The sequence below is a fragment of the Ambystoma mexicanum genome, chromosome 6p (genome assembly GCF_040938575.1).
Source record: "Ambystoma mexicanum isolate Mex_15411 chromosome 6p, UKY_AmexF1_1, whole genome shotgun sequence".
Taxonomy (NCBI): Eukaryota; Metazoa; Chordata; class Amphibia; order Caudata; family Ambystomatidae; genus Ambystoma; species Ambystoma mexicanum.
This window is the reverse complement of record NC_090935.1, coordinates 166,552,768-166,579,684: the sequence shown is the minus strand read 5'-3', so window position 1 is coordinate 166,579,684 and position 26,917 is coordinate 166,552,768. Positions and strand designations below refer to the sequence as shown.

General features: G+C 44.5%; 1 protein-coding gene across 18 annotated transcripts in view; it reads left to right on the top strand.

Moving 5' to 3' along the window:
* Positions 1 to 26,917, top strand: part of CELF4 (CUGBP Elav-like family member 4) — a 1,533,185-nt gene that overhangs the window by 687,569 nt on the left and 818,699 nt on the right. The window lies entirely within an intron of this gene.

The window sequence follows — 26,917 nt, the reverse complement described above, 5'->3', positions numbered from 1 at the left end:
TCGCCCTGTTTGGCCCCATGCAGAAGCCAGGATTAAACCCTAGGTCTGTTAATGCAGCAGCAGGGAATGTAGATAGATACTGGTCCAATTGAATGTATGTGATATAATCGCTGGTCACTCGATATTGATTTTTAAGGTACTAAACACCCTTCCCAACATAGTTTAGGACTGATGTATTTATATAAACAAACTCCAGTCCTAGAATATTTGTGGAAAGTGTTGGAAAGCGCCTTTGAAAAAATATTGAGTCACTGTCAGTGTTTTTTTCCAGCGATTATATCACTGGATACCAACCAATTTGATTCTACAGATAGCAAAGAAATACTAAACGTAAGTGTGCTTTACTGTAGTTCCTTGGGCCACGGGAGCAGCAAGCAATCGCCGCAGCTACTCTACTACTCTATCAGCCCTCCATTGGTGCTCTCGTTTTCACTACAACATTGGGGAAGGGGCTCTATTTCTAGGCCAAAGTGGGCTCCTTACAGTTGTCTGCAAAGGTGTCTGCCATGGAAACATCCTATAAGCTTGGCAAATATGATGAGAGGAAGACTTCCGTTACCAATGTGGCCATGTCTTTGTGACGGCCATGTTGGGTGTATGTAAAGTAGACGCCTCGGACCAATGGCGTCTTCCGATGGGGTATTGGTAAAAAGGGTGTGCTTTGCTTACACTGAGGAGGGCCCCTACTAGAGATGGTGCAGCACACAAGCACAGCACCCAATGGCACATTTATTTCCCAGAAGGCTCTTGATGGGCACTCAAATGCCTTTTTGAGTACTGGAACCTGTATTACAGATAAGTGATGTACCAGTCACCTTAACTCCCTAAAACCTGCACTCTACCAAAAATATTTTACGCTCAACTTGAAAAAATAGGAAATAGAAAAAGAAAAAAAAAATCATACCTGAGTCATGGACCTTAGCAAGTAGCATGATTGGCTGCCAGGACACGCGAAGAGCAAACAAATAATGTGTTTAGAACGCGCTACGTTTTTCAATTGGTCCACTGTGAAAAGCTATTCAATGTGATATTGCTAAATGGTGCTCACACAGCGGCAAGCATTATCATCATTCCATTCTGAGGACCTGTGTGATGTGGACCTTATGCACTAGGGATAATATTCAAGGTGATGCTTCCAGTGCTGTGCATTATATGACCCGCAGAGGGCGCTCTGATTGCCCACTATCCATATATCCAGCTAAAGTCATTCTTGCCTCCAGCACAAGGCCTGCCCCACTTATGTTTGTTATGACCTGAGCTAGTCCTCACTGATGAAGCCCAAATAAGCCAAAACATGTCTGTGGATGCTGGCGGTCTCGTTAGAAGGGATGTGACCTAGAAGTTCAGGCTGAACTGCCCCTTTTGGGGTTGGATCAAGTCTGATTTTCATATGGTCTTTCCCCTTCTGTAATGGCTTGGCATACGAAGAACGATGGCCTGGAGAGTTGCCCAGAGTGTGCCCGTGGTTATGATTTATTCAAAACTTTGCAGCCATCAACTTTTGTTTCCACTTACGTTTCTCAGACTCCAAACATAGAGTTAGGTGCAGTGAAATGATAGCACATGGTGTTGACTACAGTTTCGTCCACGAGAAGCACAGGGGCACTTCTCATTAACTTATCATTACATGCATCCCTTTTGTTGAGGCTGGCATGCGCTAATAAATTACGGGTGGCATTACATCCCCTGCTGGTCATCAATGGATTTTTGCCCACTTCATGACAGAATTTATGGGATCATCAAAGCCTCTGCTGAAGTGATTGAAGGCGGACATCCCAATCTTTCGTTCTTTTACTCTTCTAGCTCCGTTTCACTGGAATTCTCTTCCTCTTACTTAAGCAATAAGCCCGTAGCCGTGGGGGCGTCACGACACAGGTAATGCCCCGGGGCCCATAGTTATAGGCCCCAGCGTAGCATTTTCCCTTTCCTTGGCGGCCATGGGGAACGGACGTGCTGGGACAGCGCGTTCGCTCCTGAAAAAGGAAGAAATAAGAAGGTAAGTGGAGTTGGGGGGCGGGGAGGAGATTGTTTACAGGGGATGGGGGAGGAAAAAAACAAAAACACTTACCTGAATCCCCGGCGGGGGAGGATGGCAGTCTTCAGCCGTTTGGAGGCTCTGAGCGGGGATGGCCCCGTTTCGAGCCTCCTCATTGGCTGTAGTTCGGCCTTCTGGGCAGGAGCGTGGTCTTCCGTGTGCTTACGCGTGTCAATACATACAAATACATATACACACTCAAATGCCATGCCACGTGCATCCCACACACACAGATAAAAACCGGACACCACTTCTCCTCTTTTCACAAAACATAATCACTATACGTCTCCCATAGACCATATACTCACATTCTGTGCTAAATCCATCCCACAAGATGAGAATCCTTCATCAACATAAGGCCTTCTGCACTCCACAGAGACTTGGCTCTGTCCAAGTGGCTGAAAGCAAGGTCTTACAAAGGTCCCAAGCCTGGCCATAAGAATAGCAAACCCCTTAGCTTTGCAGATGCTTGAAAATGCTTGGCTAGCCTGTGGCCCTCTAGAAATAGTATAGTCAATGGTAAGGTATCATGGGAGTCGTAGTTCAAAATGTCTGGAGGAAGAAGATGGCCGGCAGAAGGAAAGACCTACCATGGAAGAGACGAATGGATGCCATTGCAGCGATGAAGAGGGACTTGGCTGTAAAGGCACTTTTGGTTCAAGCATGAAAACGTCCATGCATCCAATTGTAAGAATGGCAGCCAGTTGACATATTGACAGGAACCCCATTTGCAGGGACTCCAGTTAACAGGACGGCTGAATGGTTGTCACTGACCTTTGTGTCCTGGCTTTTTCAGCAAAATCCCTTTGAAGGCAGGGTCTTGTAAGCTACTTATAATGGCAAAAGCAAACTACAAGTCCCAGCATGCAATGTTATGTTGGTTAACATCCAGCACTCGATCAACGTGATAATAATTGCATGGGGTAGTGGCCAAGTAAGCTAATGAAGGAAATAATAGATGGGTTTGCTCCACATGACGTTCCGTAGAAGCTGTAGTAATTATTCTGGTGAGGCTGGGACAAGCCAGCAAGAAGCTGTATCCGATCCTCAGATCCCACGTGCACCATCAATTGTAGGAATTTCATAATAATCTCAATCATCTGTTCTCTTTATGGCGCTTGTCCGTGGTCAGACGTCAGTGATGACAGTTTTTTTTCTTCTTTGCCTCTTCTAACTTCTTCTCATCCTTTTTTTCTTTGTTCGTTCAAGTCTTTTTTTTGCTATACTTCCTTCTTGGTTTCTTCTTTCCTGTTTTGTGTCTTCTTTCTCTTCTATTCTTTATTTTATCTTTGCTTCTTTATTGTTATTTTTTCTTTCCTCGTTGCTTTACTTTCTTCTTTGCCTTTTTCTTTCTTGCTACTTTCTTCTTTGCTTTACTTTCTTTGTTGTTTCTCCGGCCCTTCTTCATATCTTCTTTCTTTTCTATCTCCTTTGCTTTACTTTAATCTTTGCTTCTTTCGTTCCTGCTACTTTCTTCTTTGCGCTTTTCTTTCTTGCTACTTTCTTCTTTTGCCTTTTTCGTTCCTGCTACTTTCTTCTTTTCTGTTCTATCTGCTTTGCCTTTTTCGTTCCTGCTCCTTTCTTCTTTGCTGCTCTTTCTCCTTTGCCTTTTCGTTCCTGCTACTTTCTTCTTTGCGCTTTTCTTTCTTGCTACTTTCTTCTTTTGCCTTTTTCGTTCCTGCTCCTTTCTTCTTTGCTGCTCTTTCTCCTTTGCCTTTTTCGTTCCTGCTCCTTTCTTCTTTGCTGCTCTTTCTCCTTTGCCTTTTCGTTCCTGCTACTTTCTTCTTTGCGCTTTTCTTTCTTGCTACTTTCTTCTTTTGCCTTTTTCGTTCCTGCTCCTTTCTTCTTTGCTGCTCTTTCTCCTTTGCCTTTTTCGTTCCTGCTCCTTTCTTCTTTGCTGCTCTTTCTCCTTTGCCTTTTTCGTTCCTGCTCCTTTCTTCTTTGCTGCTCTTGCTCCTTTGCCTTTTTCGTTCCTGCTCCTTTCTTCTTTGCTGCTCTTTCTCCTTTGCCTTTTTCGTTCCTGCTCCTTTCTTCTTTGCTGCTCTTTCTCCTTTGCCTTTTTCGTTCCTGCTCCTTTCTTCTTTGCTGCTCTTTCTCCTTTGCCTTTTTCGTTCCTGCTCCTTTCTTCTTTGCTGCTCTTTCTCCTTTGCCTTTTTCGTTCCTGCTCCTTTCTTCTTTTCTGCTCTTTCTCCTTTGCCTTTTTCGTTCCTGCTCCTTTCTTCTTTTCTGCTCTTTCTCCTTTGCCTTTTTCGTTCCTGCTCCTTTCTTCTTTTCTGCTCTTTCTCCTTTGCCTTTTTCGTTCCTGCTCCTTTCTTCTTTACTGCTCCTTCTCCTTTGCAGTTTTCCCACGAGCTCCTTTCCTCTCTGCTGCTCTCTTCTCCTTTTCTTAACTCGCCGTGCTTCTTGCAGCCATCAGGGCACCGCCATCAGGGCTGCATCCATCCACTTGACCACTTGCCAGGTGCGCCAGGAGCGCACGTCAGCATATCTTAAATGTACACTGCAATGATAAGACTATCCTGCCTATGATTAAACCCATGCTAGATGATCGAGCTGGCAACTTCTCCTGGCTTTCAGAGCAAGCATCACTCCTCGCAAGCCTGGAAAGCACTCAAAATATCGAGTCGATGAAAATAACGAATGCACAAAGTGTAAATATCGAGTTTTTGATGGGAGCGTAAGGGGCAGGTGAAGTGAGAGATGGATTTCTGCAGAGGAGAGGGGCATTGCAATCTCGCTGCATCATTAAAAATACAAAAGTTTGGCCCATTTCCTGAGGTCGATATTTTAGGTGTATTTTCTATTATCATTATTTCCGCTGTGTGTCTAATGCATTTAATTGGAGGTCGATATTTATGCACTGTTTACTTTCTGGTCGATTGTTATAAAGGTCTTTACTTGTGTTTGAGCTGTTCAGACGTGAATGCCACGAGGTCCTTCTTAGGAACAGCAAGTAGAGGAGACCTGCCAGCCCGGGCAGCAGATCATGCCTGCATCATGTCTGAGCAAAGGCCACTTCACTGCCTGTTGGTGCTCTGTGCAGTCGCTTGCATGGGCTCGAGAAACCTCGTGCCCTGCAGCCATGCTGGTAAATCATATTCGAGAATCTTAGGGCCCGATTCATGGACTATTTGCACGGTTCATAGTGACTTTGCACTGCTGAAAAGTGACTTTGCAATGCAGACGCAAACGCTGATTCATGGGAGCGTGTGCAAAGTGTATTTTTGCTGTGCAAATTCCGGGCAAACTCAGTGCATAGTCATTTTTGCAGTACAAAATGACTTTGCCCGGACTTTGCACGACAAAAATACACTTTGCGCAGGTTTGTGTCGGCAATGCAAAGTCACTTTTCGACCAGTGCAAATTCACTTTGATCCGTGCAAATATTCTATGAATCGGGCCCAGAGTGTGTGCTCACTCAAACATATATTGGTATCCAGTAAGAGGGTGCCTAACTGTCTGCCCAGCTTCGATCTCCATCCCTGTCGTCTAGGAAACCTTTGCATGCGGGAACCAATGGAACGGAAGCACCCAGTCTCTTCTGGTCCACAGTCCCTATTAACATCCTGAAGAGTATGACTGCAACTCGCCTGTAGGTAATGGATGAGTCGAACACAACCGCCATTGGTAGGTCCGCGGCACTAGAGTGATACAGCGCATGCCGATACTGTCGCAAGTCTTTCCTAAGATATCCTGCTCCATTTCGTCAGGTTTATCAGTGTCAGGACGTTTTCAGAACTCTTTCTGTGGGTTGCTGTGATTGGGGAGCACCTGGGCCCACCAACCCCCACTCCCAATTGGTGATTTGCAAATGCATCCTGATAGCATTGTATTGTTTTTTGTAGGTTATACTAGTGAGATGGGAAATTATATGATATGATACGTTATATATAACGCGCTTAATGCCCAGAGTTTTCTAAGCGCGGACCCAGGGATCAAACCTGCTGTGCTCTGTGTCGTCTTGCTTCCAAGGCGAGCATGTTGCCCCTGAGCTATCATCCCAAAATGACTTAGGTGAGCGGGTTCTGTACAGACTCCAACTTGCTAGACCCTCCCACTCAGCACAAGGGCCAATATGAGCTGGTCGCAATGTCTCCCTCATCTTCACTACACTCATTAAAAGGTCTGGGAGTGGGTGGGGCTTACAATGATTTCCCATGTAATTCAAGACCAACATATCCACACTTGGCAATGAAGGGGTTAAGAAAGGAATGGGTCTGTAAGTACCTCCTCCCAGGCAGACAATTCTCAAAAAAGACAAAAAGCTTGACATAGGAGGTGCGATATCATCACATCTCCCAACCCAGCAATGTTTAGCTGCACTCCAACATTTGTCAAAAAGTGACAACAATACTCCACTATTTTTTGTGGCCGCATGTTTTGCGGTGGCCTCAATCCTAATTCTTTGGTGGCAAAGTGGGAACAGACATTGGCCCTCATTACGAGGTTGCCTTTGGTTCCGGACCGCCAAACATGTAATGAGGCCCAAAGTCTTAAGCCAATGATTATGTTGCCCAACTAACATGTATCCAGTTATAGCAAATAGTACCACAGGAAAAAACAACAACTTTAGGTTTTAGGGACGCCCTCATTACAATGAAAAACCTAAACAACAGTGAAACTGATAAATTGTTGGCAGCACAACCATAACACACCCTTTACCAATGCACTGCTCATGACCTCGCACGCAATATAATCAATGACATCACAGATGGCATCATTAGTGATAATGCTGAAGACAGTGACAGAATGAGAAATTCAGAGATAACTGTAGGGTTTGGGGAATGTTCCATGCAGGTGGATCCCACCACGCCAAAGTGATCACGTCTCCAACACTGCTCTTCTTATCGGAACTCACACAAAGCTGCTTTCACCATCCAGGTCAAAAGATACATGTTTAGCAACGTGGGACATTGACCATTTGTAAGGCGGAAGACTCTGTGAGCAGCATCCAGGTGAACTGGTTCCATGTGTTAAAATCACGGAACAAATTGCCGTTTACACAAAAAATCGCAGCAAAAAGGCTGTGATTGGCCACCGCAATCCATGTAATGGATGCGGGGAGACACCCCCGCAACCGCGAGACCCATTATACCATTTAAGGTGAGCGGCGGACATCCCTGCAACTCCCGCTCCCTATAAATGGTATAATGGGGTACACCTTTACTGGGTTAAACCACAGCATTTTCTCTGCGATTTTTTGTACAGACGACTTTTTTGCCGTGATTTTTTTTTGCGGCATACCGGTGAACCAGCATAATGGCGGCACTGAAGTGTGATGGGCACCTTCCACTTTACTATGGTCTAACAGTTATGTCTGGGCTGATGTCATTTGTTCCAGAAACAAAAAATGATGTACCTAATTCCAATTACCTTCTGGAATGAGGCAAACTTACTGCAAAACACTGGGGTAGAAGTTAAACAGTATAATTCCCATTGGTTATGATTAATTCACAGCTTTTCATGTATCACTTTTTGGTGTTTGAATGAGCAAAGAGCGCCACAGTGTAATGAGGTTTGGGACTTATCTTGAGACAAACCACACAGCCTAGTTCGAGTGGTGGGGAAACGGGCTCTGGAGGAAAGGCTCACAACAGGTTCATGATAACCAGATAACTAGAAAAAAAAAGGATAGTGAACGAAGTGAGCGGGCACGATCGGGGACGGCCTTCCACTGCTATTATTTTTAACTGTGAACAGCTTCCCTACTTTTTCCCACCATTGTCATCATTCCGGAACTGGTCTTTGTGAAGGTAAAGTCCACTTCTCCATTTTACCACCGGATATCAGTTACAGCTAAACTCAAATCCGACGCAACCAGCATGACTGCAACCCTTGGAAAATGGGCTGCACGCTGCTCCCTTCCTTCCTACTCTGTCCGCGCCAGAGTCACAGTCTCACTACTTTTTTGGTACACTTCTGTCACTGAAAAAGTTTGCATGCCGCCAGGCTGTTCAAAGTATTCCGTGCCACCATTTCCTCTCCGGATGCTTAGGGGATAGCTTAGGGGCAACGTGCTCGCCTTGGAAGCAAGACGGCACGGAGCGCCACAGGTACGATCCGGGTCCGCACTTAGAAACCTCTAGGTATTAAGCGCGTTATATATAACCTATCATATCCTAGCCGGAATAAATGAGGACTGGAGCCGAACCACCTGCAGAATTCAGGAAAGCGCTGAAGACTCACCCGCTCCAGCCAACCTTCCCCAGCCGGAGAGAACTTAACCCGACGTCCCTCCAGGAAGGGCCCACGAGATAGCGCTTGAATAGACGCTCACATTGTACATGAATAGTGGGTCTGTGACCAGCACGGCCATCGGCTGACCTTCAACCTTTATAGGCTACCTTCCTTATGTCCTCATGTGTTTTCACCTCAAACTTCCCCGCTCCCTACCCTCACCCAGATGCTCCGAAGTAAAATGTGTACATGTGTCATGTTCCGAAACACAGAATAATTGTGAATAAATAAATGAATCCCCACTTGTCAGCAATCGGCTGCAACGAGCTACGCGGGGCGACATGTTTATTTATTTATTTATCTGTTCATTTTTGCTCATGTAGAAGTACACAAACCCCATAGGCAGCTAGGCGCTGGTTACAGACATGAGCAGTGGTGTGAGTACACACAGCATGTGGTTAGTTGAACAGGTGGGTTTTGAGTTTTTCCCTCATAGTTGAGTACAATACCGAGATATTGAACTCTGCGACAGGCCGGCATCAATTGTTTTGTGCTCAATCGCAATGACTGTTGCTGAAGCTGCCATGGTTGGCATCCCCGGTTGGAGTCCTGGGAGCACAGCGAGCGGCACGGCCCGTCTGACGCTGGGAGTCACTGGAGCACAGCGAGCGGCCCGGCCCGTCCGATGCTGGGACTCACGGGAGCACAGCGAGCGGCACGGCCCGTCTGACGCTGGGAGTCACTGGAGAACAGCGAGCGGCCCGGCTCGTCTGACGCGGGAGACGCAGTGGGCTACTGAGTAAGCTGCAATGTGAGACTAATGAGTTTTTTTTCTTAGTAATTTCATGTGGCCTCAGCCTTGGTCTAAAACATTCATCACTGGTGATCAAATCATCAGAAATGGTAGAATTCCGCTGGGTACATGACTGCGGGGACCCTGCTCTTCCCTAATATGAACTCCCCTGAAATAACTGTGAAAGGTGCCGTGTGAGGCTCAATAGTCAGCATTGGTAGCTACAAGGATGGCAGCCCTATAAGTGAGGTTTTTCTTGGTACCTTTTCAGCTGGTAGCGGAGGCAGCTTTTGGTGCCGTGGGTGGGTAATAAGCTGGGGGCACACTGTGCTTGCACTGGGCACCAGGGGAAGCCAGGGGGGTCGACCTCTCCCCTACCCCAACCCTCGCTCTACCACTGTTCTCAGCCTTTCTCCCTTCACCTGCACTCAAATTGAACAAGCAGCGGCCTTGGCTAATAGAAGGCCTGTCCAGCCAGGTACACCATTTACCTTCCGCCTAGCTCTGCCGTTAACCCCACTGGGGCCTTTGGAAGCCATTCTGTGCCACATGCTGTGCTCTATTAATTTCATACTGTCCCAGAAACGCAACCCTGCTACAAATGAGTCAGGCACACTGTGCATATCCTGCACATAATGAGACAAGTGCCTTCCTCTGGGAGCTCCTGGGCCTCCTCACCCATGTATGGCGTGCCCGCGCGGAGCGCGTTGGCTGTCCGGAGCATCATGCTTGACGTAGCACACCAATTCCACATTCAGGCAAGCCGCCGGGCAAAGCCGCTGCCGCAACAGGGCAAGCTTCCTGTTGAGCCTCTGTTTACTCACCTGGACGCATGTCGGGAATGCCTGCCGATACCTCTTTCTAGCTCACTGCACTGAAAATGATCACGGCCTCCTGGGTACCGTTCCAGCTTCACATCACAATTAGCCGATGCGATATTTCTTAATGAAATATTGAGCAGCTATTCCATTCGTAAACAGTTCCTGACCGCTGCCCCTGTGTCTCTGTGTAATACCTACCTGCCATATCCAAGCACACGAAGTACAACCAACAGCCTGTAAACTAGAATTCTATATTCCTCAATGTTGTCCTTTTAAAAATTGTCCAGGGGATGCCATTTTCTAGAGCACCTTTCCCTTTGCTTCTGGTGTCAATGGGCAGGTGATGCTAAATTCTGAAAATATAACATTCTTCATATGGGCCTTCATGGTAATTCTGGCGGGATACCGGGAAACTGCCCTTACCCTCTCTGCCACCCGATACCCCAATACTACTGGGATATTACAGGCATAGGAGTGCCAGTAAACTCCCATTCCCATGGATTGCCAAAATTACTGGGCACCAGTATTACTGTGCCTGTAATTCTGGAATTTCTTTGCCAGTGGGGGACTGCTCTATCAGCAGATCTGTGTCTCCCACCAAACTTGAAGTGTGCCGGTCCAGAAAATATGCCGGAGCTAGAATGAACAGCATTTTTTCCGGACCGACCGCCACAATGAAGCTGAGTGGCCCATGACAAGACCACGTAAGAGTTTAATGCTAAGTCTCCAGCAATACTGAGCAAACTACTCAGAACGGGGCCCAGAAATGCTCATAGGCCAATGCACTAGAAATCCCAGTGACCCACATATAATCATGGGACATTTTCAGCCCGTGATTTGTATCACAGCCCTGCAGCTGGGGAGCTGGTGTAGGATAGTTTAGTAGGGGCTGCATAACAAGTAATCCACAGGGTGATCTAGGCTTACCTGGCCAGTGATGCACTCCCCCTGCATGTCCTTGTAACTGTACCATTCAGGGCTTTTTCCTGGCTTGGTTTTCGGACCTTGCTACTAAAGAAGGAGGTTAGCACATTTTGATGCATAATGACCATGCCTCACTGTGAGTTCCGTGTCTTTACTTCATGGGCTGGAGTATGCCAGCGTGCCATGCTCAGTAAGAGTGAAGGTGACCAGGGTGTGCGGATGTTGATGCGCTGCCATCCAACTCCAAGTTGTCTGAACTTTGGTGGAGAGTTTTAATAAAATGGCCGCCACATTGCACGGGGCATTTTCTGTTGTGCATTCCTCTTACCTTCCTATGTCCTGTTCAGCCTTTAAAACTGCAACTTAATGGGGACAATTGAGGCACTGGTGGAGAAAAAAAGACTCAGCCAAATAACTCAGTATGGGTATGGAGTAAACAACATGCCCTACAAGCGGCAATATAGCCCATTTTCAAAAATAGTGTCAAAGGAGAAATAGAAGAAGGGTGCCCATTGAGGAGTCGGTGCCTGAACAAAAATAACGGCCATATTGGAAAAGTGTTTTCTTTTTTTTTCCATAGGAATACAGTGACACATTATCGTGAACAAGATAGATAGTAACCAAGGTATTTACGTGAAGGAAATTATGGTGAAGGCTAGGGTGACGAGACGTGCCGGTTTTGACTGGACCGTCATGTAATTCGGATCTTTGTCCAAGCGTCCCGAGAGTTTTTTAAATTTAAAAACCATGTTTCGGTTTTGGGAAAGGGATGGGACCCTCTGCAGAAATGCATCAATGTAAGCTAACATTTTAAATAATGAACAGCTTGATTGCCCCCTTCCCATTATCACCTTTGTCAGACACCCCAGGGCAGTGTCGAGCTGCATACCTTTTTTCATAATAGCCCTATGTATTTGCTCACTGCGCCACAGAGACTGGTTAATAAACAGGCGTAGCAAACTCTGTAACAACAATCAGAATCAGAGCAAAAACTCCTCAATGCGCTGGTGAGATAGAATTTTTGCAACCAGGCAGTTTATATATATATATGAGAAGTGCTGGAGATATTTATTTTAATGTTTGATCCCATGGGGAGGAAGGGTGATGGGGTGCGGTTGTATGGAATGGGGATGAATGGGGTTCAAGTCCTACCTTTATGTTTTGAGCCTGTCCCGTTTTTTATTTTCAAAATCTGGTCAACCTAGTGAAGGCTGAATCGCATGACCCTCTTCCTCAACAGACAGTGATGAAAAGCACTCAGTTGTAAAGATCGTGGAAACCAGGAAGCTGTGTCTTTCCTCAGTGTCGATTACGGAACAGGAGATGTGGGTAGAGCAAGAGAAACACACACCCAGCACACGGCAACAGGATGTGAATAGCCAAGGAAGGTTTGGGGGTGGTGTTTAAGAAACATTGAAGTTAAGCATGAAAGGAGTGGAGAACATCACAGAGAGGAGAGCGGATGGGGGAGGTAGCTTCACAACCCCCCCACCCAAGAGAATACAAAAGAGGAAAGAAAAGGCCTACTGGGATGTTCTCTTTTAAAAATCTTAATGTTGACTTATTTAGCCATTAACAATAGAGTACGAAGGCCATTTTTGACTCATACTTTTAACATCAAGCAGATGGGTTTTGTCCTCTACGTACATTTTTTGATGTGACGTGTAGGAATTGCACTATTACCCATAGTATAGGAGGAGCCTCATTCATGAGAACTGAGGGAGAAAAGGCTGTTGTGTTGCATTCAGGAAAATACAAAAAAACAAAAAAGTCATTTTGATGACCAAATCTAAATTTACATAACGGGCATATGTGGAATTACTGTGGCTGTAATGTTTAAATGGTAAGGAATTTAAGCTGATGTTTTATTCTGAGAGATTTATTGAAGTGATATTTGATTTACTGAATGAGTTTTCATGTTGAGCAATGTCCTTTATTTCTTTTTCCTTTCTGGGTTACTGTACATTGTTTATTTTGGTTAAATGGTTGAAGTGTGTATTAGGTCATTATGAGAGGCATTCTAACAGATCCTAAAGGTCTATATCAGTCAGTAAAACATAGCGTCACTTCTGCCCCCTTACTAAATATCGGAATTTCCCCTGATCTCTTTCAGGAAGGGGGCATAGAACCCTGTGACTTATGAATGGTCATTCAAAAGTCTAAACATATCAGATGGAATTAGAGGTATGCACGGTATAAGAACAGTTTTTGGGTTCCATGAATCAAACTGGCATCTATGAGGTGTCTTTGTAGATGCGTAATTGTCAACCTCCTTCCTGTGCAGAGTCCCTGTGATGGCATAAGATTGCGTAGTAGCATAATTACAGCACCTACTTTCCATGTTACCTCGTGAGGAGGCATTCATCCTACAGCGTTTCACTCCGTAAAGACTCAAACCTTGAGCCAGTAATTAACTGTTCGACATTGGAACCGCCATGCCCTGTCTGAAGAGAAGTAGGGGTGAAAATAAGTAACTTGAAATTATTCCGAATGTTTGCGATAGTGGAAGGTGAAGGAGACCGCGTATAACTGTGCTCATTCTGTTTGTTAAAATGATAGCTGTTGTTGAAGTCAAAGGGCACGCAGAGTTGCACTTTGCCATTTGGACATCAGAGGACAACCAAACACTGATGAATTCCATCAGCTGAGTATGGAAACATACCTACGCGTTTTATACATATAGATATGTACACAATCATATTTTAAAAAAGAATCCAATACCGGCCTTAAAAGCATATGATTGGAAGGAAAAAGATAGTACATTTTGGGAAAATAGAGTAAAGGGGGGAAAGGGGCTGGAAGAAAGTTCATAAGGTTAAGACAAAATGAGGTATGTAGTTACCTTCCAGTCTCCATTAAGAAAAACAAAACACAAACAATTGGCAAAAACAGGCAATTGCATTTATTTTCAGTGAGTTGTGAAAAAGGGTCATTCACTTTTGTGATGAACAGACTTTGCATTTATGTGGTAGAAACTGGGAGCCCTAAAGACATTCAAGCATCTGACAAAGTGTATTTTTGGAGACTATTTCCATAAATCAGAGGATTTGTACCACCTATGACTCCATTGCGGATTACTCTCCAATTGGTGACACCCAAATGTGACATTGAGTATATTCCTTCTGTGTCAGACGGACTAACTGCTTTATGTTGTGTCCCTTTCGTGATGACTTTACTCCACAGTTAGCCTGGTTAGCATTGAGCAAGGATGAAAAGTGATGACCATGCACAAATATTGATGGGTGATTTATAACTTTTAGCATGCGTGGCCATGGAAGGGTGTCATAATAATGCTTTTGCACATGCTATTACCCTGGGAGATGTTATCTTATAGAAGATTAGCATGCATGACCACTGTGGATGCATTGTTGGATTGATGACCATTGGGAGAATCGTTGATATGGTCCACTTGCAATTATCCAGACACTCATTTCCATGCCATACAGTACTCAACTCTTTCTCGATGAAACCCCCTCCCCCAACCTGCAGGTCCTTTCTAGACAAAGCATTCCCCTGCAACATTTGGGTCTCTAGATGTTCTGGATTACAACTCCCATTCGTCCTATCCAGCAACATCAATAGTGATGACCCTTGAGAGTTGTAGTCAAACATATTTGGAGAACCCCAAGTTGCCGTCCCCTCCCCTAGCAAACTCACCCAGCAGAATATGCACTGAACTCCCAAATTCCACAATTACCTTCTGCCCCCATCCCATCACAACAGGCTTAGGGACCAAAATTTCAAGTTTCCAATTCTCAGAAAGCGAAAGATACATGTTAATTATGCCCTGGCTTCCTTCAGTGATGTCTACAAACTGTGTCAGTGAAATATCGCCATGCTCGTGGCTGAGATGAGAAATGGGTGTCACCTCATCACTGCATCCAAGGCAATTGATCAATAAGTTATCTAAATGTAGAATTATCAAAACAAAGCGGGCCCATGCTAGTGATATCATATATTGAAAACATTTACGTTTAGGAGAACCTTTTTCTAATGATCTTTGAAATACGCAACGACATTTGAAGTGTTTTCAACTTGTCAGTTAAAATATTTCTATATTAGGACACACTCGTAACTGTGGTATTATTCTAAAAAGGTGAATATAAAAAGTGATCAGAAATTTTCTCCTGGACTACCTAAATTTCTTCTGCACCTAATCTATAGGATTGGATATTTTCTTTAATCTGCTATATTCCTCAGTTTAGCGCCTTAGTTTTCCCAGTTTGCCTGTGAGCACCTTGGGCAATTGTGCTGTGAGTGGAGTGCATCACATCATAACACAAATTAACCAGGGGGGTCCTGGGAGTACCTCTGACAGCCATTAGTCCTGGTTTTGTGAGCCTTACTCAGAGTTTTCAGGAGAAATATCCCAAACATATCAGTCTTTGTCCTGCCCTGGGGCAGTTCAGCAACGAAAAATGCTAGGCAATTCTCCTCTGAACAAGAGTACCAAAAGCAACCCCAGACACGTCGTCTGGTTGGACCTCATCAGTAGGGTGGAGCTGTGCCTCTCTAAGAAAAGTGAGGAAGGGGTCCATGTCTGGATTCCCCTAGTAACTTAGGGTGAGACACAAAGTTAAATAAATATTTTAAAAACAGGGGGGGTTCTGGGATGTCCCTCTGCCAGACATTAGTCCTGGTTTCGAGACCTTACCCAGATTCTTTAGCTCACTATCTTTCACAGAGGAGAAATATCCCAAACATATCAGACTTTGTCCTGCCCTGGGGCAGTCCAGCACCGAAATGCTAGGCAATTCTCCTCTGAACACCATCACACAAGCAAGTCTAGGTTTTCAAGTTATTTCTAATTTTAATATACAATAACACTTCTTAATGGACTACCAATTAAACTAAAGTTTTGGGCAGTGAAATGGCACAAACAGCAGGGAGTAGTGGAGCAATGTTCAATGGATTGGAAGCTATTTTTGAAGGTCCATTAAAATGGACTGTAACTTTAATGACTTCGATTCATTGCAGTACTTCTATATTATACTGCTCATGGCACAGAATTTTAGGTTGTGAAGAACTACTCATAATTAGAATCCAGAACACATTTTGGTGACAGCGGGCAGGAGGAGAGGAACCTGTCCAAGGAGAAACATTCTCAAGTGTCTAATAATCCATGACCCCAGCAACTAACCTTCAAAAGTAACATCAGCATTGTGGTTAGGCCAACATTTGCCTTAAAGCAGGGGTCTGCAACCTTTGGCTCTCTAGATGTTTTGCACTTCATCTCCCATCAGCCGTAGCTCCCATATTCAATGCTGAGGGATCCTGGACTTTGTAGTCCACAATATCTGGCGAGCTGCAGGTCTGTTAATTTACCTTTCATCACTCAGTCAGAGAATGCTGATCTTAGATGTGCTTTGTATGTATGTTCTGTGCACCGGATTCACAAAGAGTTGCACTGGAGCAAATGGGGTGATGCCCGGGCGCACCCCTGATTTGCACTTGACACCTTATGCCTGGTTCACAGAGCCTAACTTCAGAGCATATGTGGTTATTCCTGGTATATCGTAAAGATGCTCACAGATGCTCCGATGCCAGCCGCAAGAACCGTCAGAAGAAGCCAAATACCCGAGCGAGCTACTTAACCACCAATGGCGGCAAGTTACATATAATACACCACTCCACTGGCCGCTGTCATGGCCGTCAACACACGTCAGGATACAGCAAGGACTACGACACCAATGTGGTCATGCTGTTCAAATAAACTCTTCTTTCACCAAACTACGCCTCAACACCTCTGACAGCAGAATGCACCGCAGACCTACGATAAATTTGGGCACGCTGAACACATAGGGTAACTCTAGCACTGACGACACCCATTCCCCTCTCAGCACCCATCCACATACCTGATCGCATACGTCGCTTCTCTACTGGAGTTCGGCCAACCCTGCTAAGGCTTTATTTGCCAAATGCACTCACGCATCCTAATCGTACTCCATGAGCTCCAACACTCTGGGCTTCGAACTTCCGAGGGCGTTCCCACTAACAGTGCATCAAGGCTATAATAATGGTAACATTGAGCTATACAAATGACAAGTAGAATACAATACAATGTTTATCGACAGGCATCTCTGAAATGCCCCAAGCATCTGAATATGTGTACCCCTTTTAATGATTTGTGATTCTTAAATAAGGTACCAGGAACACCCCTGAGAGGCTCGTGGACACCCCCCGATTTGCTCCAGTGCAAATATTTGTGAACCAGTATACACAGCCTCCTGGGAGATATATAACCGTTTTATGGGATATGGACGAACCCTGCTGTAAGTTTGATAATAAAATAAGGATATTTTTTCCACCAAATCAAGAATGTTTTCTAGTCCCGAGAGGCCCGCCTGTGAGGATAAAATGCTGAAAACCCATGTGGTGTTTCGGGCTACACAAGGGTTACACAGCAGGAACACATTTTCATTTTAAATTGTGGTGAAAAGCAATGGCAAATGCTAAAAACACAGACATTTTTCAGTGCTTCATAATTGCTGAACTTCCAGATATGTGCTTCCAGTTTGGCAACTTCTCTGGAAATCTTGATACTGAGTCATCAAACGCCCCAGAGCCTATAAGCAATAGAATCTTGTGAAAAGTTAATGCAGTCAGTTTTCACCTTAACTAAAGGGGGTGCATGTATGCACGAAGATGCGAAGATTGCCTGTGCAATCGACAGCAAAGGCATTGGCGATACGATGATAGTTAAGTGGATGGATGGATGCTTGGGGACAAACACAGGGACAGATGGAGAACAGATCAAATGAATTGAATGGGGATATGGATTATGAATACATGGAAGAAAAGAAGGATGGATGGATGGATGGATGGATGGATGGATGGATGGATGGATGGATGGATGGATGGATGGATGGATGGATGGATGGATGGATGGATGGATGGATGGATGGATGGATGGATGGATGGATGGATGGATGGATGGATGGATGGATGGATGGATGGATGGATGGATGGATGGGAAAATACACTGACAATAGATACATTTGATTGAATGGGTATTTGACTGATGCTAAGATTGAATGGGTGTATGAATTATGAATACATGGAGGAAAAGATGGATGGATGGATGGATGAATGAATGAATGAATGCATGGGTGGATGTTCAGAGGAGTATGTATGCCTAGGCTCTATGGAAGTGAGCAGGAAAGCAGAACGTAGTTTGCACCTGATCTCTCTTCTGAAATGCAAAGGTCCTGGTGACCATCTGGGAGGGAGGGACCAGAACACCTGTCTTGTTACTGTGATCTTCGCCAGATACAAGCCTGCTTTAAGGTAAGTATAGATTGCCCAGCCAAGCACTCTTTGGACATACAAGTGCCTCTGTTCTTTATAAGAACACTGCTGTCCTCCAAGGCTTGCCAATGCATAGCAGAAAAACAAAATTGGCAATCTTCAATCATAGATTCAATCTGCTCCATCATTAATACCCATTGTTGTTGTATCACCTCAGCTAAAAAATGGCAAATGAGTGTACAAGTGAGATCATTAAAAGTTTAAATCGCCACCAAGCAACAACAGCTCCTTGCTAAACCCCCTACCCGGTCACCCCACTCTGCCTTCACCCTTTCCCCCGGACCACCTTCCACTTCTCCCCTGTTACCACAGAAGACATCACTACCACCATCCAACACTTCAAACCATCAAAGTGCAAAGGTGACAACTGCCCTACCCAGATTTGCAATCGCTGCACAGCCACCCTAGCACCTGCCATAGCCAACATTGTTAATGCTTCCTTCACATCCAACAACACCCAGACTTGCCTTAACATTGCTTGGGTTTCACCACTCATCAAAACACCCTCCTTTCGTCCCACCCTCCCCACTAACGACCGGCCCATCACCAAAGTACCCTTCCTCCTCAACATCCTAGACCACGCCCTGTATGTCGAGATCCAAATCTACCTCGAACAACACCACCTTTTAGGCTCGAGACAATCGGGTTTCAGACCCAAATACAGCATGGAAACTGCACTGTTGTATCTTTGAATCCAACTCTGTAGCACCCGTGACTCGGGCAACATTACCATCCTAGTCCTCCTAGATCCCTCAGCAGAGTTTGACCTCATTGAGCACAGCATCCTCTGCCAACACCTCCTGATAAACTACCACTTCTCCATCCTAGTACCCCAATGGAACAAACAATTCTTGAGCGAGCACACGTCTAGGGTTTTTCTTGGCAATTGTGCTGCTGATCCCATTTCCATTCCATGCGAGGTTCCCCAGGGCTCCTGTATGTCCCCTGCCATTTGCAACACCTATACCAAGCCACTTTCTGATCACCTAATGCCTTGGGAATTCCCTAGATCAGCTTTGCAGACGACATGCAAGTCCTAATTCCCATAACACGGAATTACGCCCAGTAAATAACCAGATCTACAGTGTCATTCAGAATTGGATGGCCACCCTCAACCTTTACCTCAACGATGAGAAAACAGAGCTTCTTATTATAGGCTCACCTCACCGCCATTGACGGAATCACCAGACAGGTCTCCAAGCACGTGAAGACACTGGGTGTCCATCTTGATTCTGTACTCAATATGTCCCATCACATCAATGTGCTGGCATCTTGCACGGCCTACACATACAAGCTCATTTAATTGAGCAGGAAATTAATTTCTCCTCCAAACTGCCGAACACTTGCACAAGCCATTATTGGCAGTAAGCTCGATTATTGCAGGCACCTCACCCAAAAACCTTGCCAAACTGCAGCTTTTTCAAAACAAGGCTCGAAAAGCGGCCTTGGCCCTAAAAGTTTCAGACCACATTTCAACAATAACATCTTGAATCAAATTGAAAATGCTGTCCTTCACTCACAGATGTCTGCATCTGAATGCCCGTCCCTCTTACCTCAACCCATGCATTTCAGCAAAACCAGCAACACGTCTCTTCTGCTCCTCCTCTAGCAGCATTCTATATACGCCTAGATTCAATCTCAAGCAAGTGAGGGGTTCAAGCTTTTGTGTCAGCACCCCTAATCTGTGGAACACCCTCCCCGGTCACATCCGAAATTAACCTTCGCACCTCGTCTTCAATAAACTCTTAAAAACGTGGTTATTCAACAAATACGTTTAACATTGCCTATTCTATGCGCAATATCTTGCTTTTTATTCTGTAACCACTTACTTTGTACAAGCGCTGTGATACCTCCGGGTCTGGTGCGCTATATAAATGAAATAAATATATACAAATAGATAGAAACATTCCTGCGGGCCCAGTTTGCATGCAGTTGAATCACTTTGCTACAGGGGCTGCAAAGGTTGCACATTCCAGTTGCCTTTTATAAGTCCCTTTTTCTCTGTTGTATCCCCCTGAATGGCTCAAACACGTAGCTTAAGCCATTCCTGAACTAAAACCTGATTCTCAAAGAAATCCATTGGCGTGTGCAACATTTTGCCATCCGCAGTTGCCATATTTTTCCTGGCACAAGTGCATTTGCAACTGCAAAAATGCTTTGTGAAACTTTTCCTAAGTTTCGAGCACGATAACCCAACAATTGTCTGTGTGTGTGAAATGGCTCTTTCTCCTCAGGCATGGGTACAGGGTACCCCAGGGGCACCGGCTGCATTGCAGCAAATCTGGAATTGATGCAGGAATGCAGGACCGCTGAACTTGCGGCTCATTAAGAACTCCCAACCTGTTTGCTGACTAACCTTGCAAATGAGTTCACGCGCACTGAAGGAAATTGATTACTTTCCTCTACAATTAACATCTGCTCCTTGGGTCACATCATTAGGACGAGTTCTTCTACAAAACATAAAGGAATAGACTGCAGGATGATAGCCCCACCCCCCTGCCCTCTAAGATCCACAAACAGCCATCTCATCAGTGTGCCCACCTTGACCAGAAAGGCCACATGAGGAGAGAGTTTTTCCGTCATGGCCGCCAAGCTCTGGAGCAATCTCCCCATCACCCTGAGAAAGGAACTATCCTACTGGACATTCAGAAAAAAAACTTAACAACACTGCTTTTCACCTAAAAGCTTCCCTAGCTAACAGACTAAGAGAATCGGATACCTGTCTCCCCCTCCTTTCCTCCTTGTACCACGACTTTAAGACACCATGACACCCATCCCACCTGTTGTGTTTTGTGCCTGTTTCCTGTATTATCTCTACTCTGTATTTTTAGTTTTTATCTCTCCACTTCGTATTGTGTGTATTTGTTTTCTCACAATGTAACTAGGGTCTAGATACCAAAGGGTTCAGTGCACTGCAACAAATGCAAAAATAAATAAATAAACAAATAAATAAATAAATAAATAAATAAATAAATAAATAAATAAATAAATAATACTGTGGGCATCATTACAAGTGTGTCGGTCCAGCAAAAACGGTGCTGGTAAGCCTACCGGCACACTACGAGTCTGCAGGCGGGTGCCGTCCCGCCCGCCAGGGTCAGACCTGGTGAGAGGAACAGCACCCTCTTGCAGACTTTCACGGAAGCACCGGCACCATTAGCAATGGTGCCGGTGCTTCCGTCATCCCCATCCCATTGAGTCCTATGTGACCTATGCGACTGAAATGTGAATGGGGATTAACAATTTACCGGCGCCTGACTTCCCAGATCACCAGGGTCGTAATCCCCCAGTGATTCTGGCAATTGAGGCACCAGTAAATATTGCAATTCCAGCAGCAACCTGCCGGCAGCACCGGTAGGGTTGCCGCCAGACTTGTAATGAAGCCCTGTGTCTTGTGGACCCAATTACAAGTGCATGTGTTCTTCTTTTCGAGGGGTTGTCGACCATCATGGGCCTCTGAGGGCAATGGGAGATGAGTAGGTGTTTTGGACTCATTTGGAAAGAAGGACAGTGAAAAGGAGTGCGAAAATATACACAGTAATTAACAGGGAAAGACAATTTACATAGCGAAACCAACAATCTGTTAGTGCATACATGCCAACATTATCCATTCCAATCGGACGATGCTAGCCCAGTCCTGGTTTTAACGTAGCATTCTCAGACTCGTAGTCCTGGATTTCCCTGTTATAATTTCAGGACTACATGACCCAGAATGCAAAGTTAAAACCAGGACTTGACTTGTGCCTACTGAATGGAATTGATAATGTTACCATGTATGTTAGTGTCATAATTATATGTAAGTCTTCCGCCTTGTTATAAAAGTGCTAAGGATGCCTATGCTCATCCTATTTGCATTGACTTGCATAGAGCTCAGCACTAGGGGCCAATTATTAATATTATTATTATTATTATTATTATTATTATTATTATTATTATTATTATTATTATTATTATTATTATTTATGTATTTGTGTTGACCGATTAGCAAAAGAGAATGTAAGGAGATTATCATGAATCATTCTTTGATTGTATTACGTATTTACAATTAAATTGTTACTGCTCCATCTAGCATCATTCTGAGAGCATGGAAGAAGACTTATCCTTTCTGCCTTTTTTGCGGTACATAACTCATGTTACCCTTAGCAACGATAGCTAGTAAGTTACCGAGGTAGCCTGAGCACCCGCTATCGACTTGTGTGTGTTTCTGGTAGGTCCGAGCTCCATTTCTGTCTCGGGAAATGCATAGTTCCTTAAACTTGGTTAATGAATTAGGTTCTGTTATACTGGATAGCAGTTGAGCGACACAGGCTCACTCTACACGCCTGGATGCTTTTTCAAGATACATTAAATTCATTGCATGCACCTGTCAATCAAGTACTCATCCTACCTGCCTCTCAAGCTTCCAATCTCTTATGTGTGAGGGAGACCATGCACATAAAGGGGCCAGTCTAGGGAAGGTTTGACCTCCGCTAAACCCGGATTTCCCCAACCACCGCTTCAGCTAAACCAAGACTGGCAAGCAGATAGTTTCAAGTCATGTCCCAGACTCTGGATCTTCTTGCCATCATAAATGCAATATCTTAGAGGAATTCTGGTAGGAACAGAAAACACTCTGTGCCAAGCTAGACCTATCCAGAAACTCTCCAAGAACCTCAAGTGTACTTGGAACTGTCTCTCAAAGGCATGTGTGAATAACACAGAGTCCTAACACCACAACAATATTCCCTCAGAACCTGACCTGCCCCACCAGAGTATCTTTCCAGCCTGTCTAGACCCGATCCCGGCGATCGCTCTTCAGTGCACGCTAATATGCACCCAGTCGCTTGGAACCAGGATCATGGATATTCGAACCATACAATAAAATATGTGTAAGCGCGAAAGGCCCTTTCATTTGATGTGCGTTTCCGTTGCATGTGTACAATATTGCACCTTCACTCATGTCAAATTCTGGATTATGTGTGTGAATTGTTTTGTGTTATCACTAAAGGGCTTGAGACAAAAAATCAGTGTTATTTACAATAGTGTTGAAGGCTACGTAGAAGCTTGATAACCTAAAGTTCATTACAAGTTTATTCACCACTCCGACTCCCATGACCCTCCAAAGAATATTGTGGTTTTAAAGACCACAATGTTTTTGCTCTGTGAATCTATGACATGTCCTATATCAATGTACTGCCCCCTCCTACCCTGTCTGACCGTCTGTATCTAAAATGAAACCCATTGTTGGCCAGAACTGCAGACATTCTTCTAGGTAGGAACACAGGCATACTGAAATTCTGTTTTTGTGAGTTGGCCTGTCCATGTGGCTCGGCTCGTCCCATAGGGTTGATATAACGGAACTGGGGTTTATCAGCAATGTAACATTTTTCAGAGTGTCAACGGTAACCTCACATTTCAGCGCGCTAGTCACTGCGGTACCAGAAGAGCGGCGCATCTAGACGCTGATGACATCACCATTCAGGCAAACTGCTGTTCCTGCTCCAACGAGGCGCGCAAGCGTAGGTTGATTCACGCGCAACCCTGACAAGGGAAGGCCAGTGTTAGAGGAGAAGCCGTTGTCATTTGTAAAGGAAGTTTTCAGAAACATGAATCAAGTTGTGTTTTGCAATTAAAGCTGCACTGCCGAGATATTGCAAGCCTTGTCTGGGAAAGGGAGGACTCGATGACAACATGACACCTTCAACAGCTCTACTTAAGTCCTGCCTCTCAGTAAAAGCAAGTACACATTCTATTAACGGAGTACGGCAATGCAGCGGCACCTCTTGCTTGAGCATAGGAACAAAGAGGATGTTGCGGCAAATGGAAACATCGAATGATTCATGGAAATGTTGCAGTTTCTTTATGCTCAGTTCTCGATGTGTTGCTGGAACAGTAATCTGCGTGTGACCTAGGTTTTAATGTCACTATTCAAATAAATGAAGCGCCATCCTTATTATATCCCAGATATGTTTTATTTATTTTATTATCTTTAAAAAATCCAACTACAAATAATTGAGTCTAAACTATCTTGTTGGTAAGATAAAAAAAAAGAAACACCCATCAGAAGAAACCTCTGCTCTAACGGAAATCAAGGTTTGTATCAGCCACGACAAACTATAAGAAGAGTTGGTAGAACCAACTTTAACTTCTGGGCACCTATGTTCTGGGATTCCCTTCCACCCAAACTCAAGAACAGTGTGTCTCTTATCATGTTTAAGAAACAACTTAAGACTTGGCTGTTCTCAGGTTTTTGTTGATCCTTAAAAAACTCAATTACGAATACCATGGCTAAAATAAATTCACAATACCGTAATTCAGGTAACAGCAGAGATGGAAATATAAATCTTCAGTACGCCGTACCACTAGTTCTTTTAATTTGTACAGAGCGTACCTTTACTTCAAGGCTCAAGAAACAGTTCCTTGATGCTTTGTTGTTCTCCTAAACAAGATACAGAATCAGCTCAGGACAGACACTCAAGCACTGCCAGTTTTCCAAGTCACAGCTAGGCAGACACACACACAGCGTCCATGGCTCTGCAGGTCATTAATGTGCCCAGGTTGCAAACACATTTCTTTAATCAGTGGCAGAGCCTTTCATGTTTATGATGGCATATTTCCAACTCAAAGAGCTTGCAAAGCACCAGTTACCTTGCAAATCTGTGATAGTTAAAAGAGCAACACAAAGCACCCATTTCAAGAGTTGTGTATATCCATCAGGTCTACTATCTTGAAATGCAAAACAATAAAGTTGCTTTAAGTCACTAATCGAATGTGTCCAACCTCATGACTAACAACGAGCTGGAAGTTTGTGACAAAGAATCTGCATGTTTAGCTTTGTTTATTACACAAGTTCTTGGATTACATGTCTTAAATCACTGAAAGCACCGTGGGGTCAACTAGGTGTTTCAGGTCGGCATTATCTTGAATTCTGGGATGTATAGTTTACCATTCAGGATGTGAAACATTAAAGCCACAATGATATTCTTTTGGCTTAACATGTTTCTGTCAGGATTTACATGCTGTTATGTGGCTTTATATTGCTATTTGTTTTTTGTTGGAAATAAACTCTATAAGTCATCATTACTGTAGACCTTTAAATCCAACTATTTGAGCCAAGGTTTGTGATCCTGGTCAATCACCTCCATCCCCGCTACCCACAACCCATCCCCCCCCACCCGCTTGACATCCCACCCGTCCTCCAGGCCATCTGCCCGACCATCCCACACCCTCCTTTTTGGATACAGCCAGAGTACCATTAGTTCCTCTTTTCCACTTCCACCCCTGAGTAACAGACAAAATGAAAAGGCCCTGCGCTTCTATGGCCAAAACCCTGTCAGTTGCATTCCCCATTTGGCCTCCCTGACACCTATGGGCATTCTAGCAGAAGCCGCTTTGCCGTGTTTCGTTTTAGAAATTGTGAACATACACCTAAAAATAAAAAATAAATAAAAATAACCCATTCATGAACTGCCATGCATCAGGGGAATTAACTATTTGGAGTCGCAGCAAAGGTCCCCCCTTTCAGAACCTCAATGGCTTTGAAGAAGGGGTGCGGTTGCCTCGGATGGCTGGTTGCATAGGATGACTGCCATGCCAGTTGTTTCCCATGTGGGAAGGTATTAAGAAACAGTGAGTGCATTTGTTTCACTCTACCCAGGCTTCACTTAGGCAAATACCCACAGTAGAAGTATGCACACTCACATTATGTGTACACAACATGCATGTGAGTCACACAGGGCGTCAACAATAGTCCAAAGTGTGCCCGACCATGAGTTGTGCAACAATTTATTGGGGTGATTCTCAAAGATGTACTGCCAAACCTATTTGTGGTCGAACATTGCTACATTACGTGGTTCCGCTTAGAAGCCTGACCACGCATGTGCAAAATTGTGCTCGTCCGAAATTGTTTGTGTAATTAGGGGCTCGCTGAGTGCTTGCACATATGCTTGCTCTGTAGCAGTGGGTGTGTATGTGTGGGGGTGTGTAAAGTACACAGCAAACGCCTGATTTGTGGAATTTTTTGCACGATGCAAGGTGGCTTTTCAATGGTGAAAAGCCAATTTGCACTGCCAACAAACACCCTAATTCATGGACCAGTGCAAAGTGTCTTGCAAAGCACTGCTCCACCATGATTCGTGGAACAGCTCAAAGTGTCTTTTCGCCAGGCAAAGACTGCTCCATGAATCAGAGTGTCTGTTGGCAGTGAAAAGTCACTTTGCACCGGGCAAAAAATTCCATGAATCAGGCCCTACTATCAACAATGCATTTTGAGAGTTTCCACATTTCCCTTTATCCCCTCCACCAATAAAATATGTTTTTTTTTTCTTTTTTTTTTTCTTACTTGTGTTTACCAAGAATACTTGATTTTACAAGGCAGTCCAGAGCTTTTGAGTGGCTGAGAGTAAGTGAGGTTCTGTTAGATTGTTCCGTTATTCAGTTCTGTAGTTACTTGTTTTTGTGTTTCAATTTGTGCTAATGCGGCTTGTAGGATTTTTGCGGTGGCGTTTGACCATGCAGTTTTTTGACCACTTATCAAACGCGGCCACCATGCGTCTTGTTCTCGAGTGATGAAGGCGTCTAAAACCGGCGAGAGGTATGCCCGTCACGTTTCTCGACGTGCAGGGGAGACTGTTAAGAGATGTGTTACATTAACCCCTTAAGTGCTAAGGGCACAGAGGGTCATCCTAATTTGCACAGGAAATTATGGAAGCCCCAGACTTAAGACATACCCTAGGTACTATACACACGCCATAAAATCACACGCTTACAGGAGTGCACAATTTACAGGTAATATATGTGAATGCAAGATTATTTGCACAGATAAATGTTAGGGTGACCAGATGTCCTGGTTTTGCTGGGACAGTCCCGGAATTGAGCCCG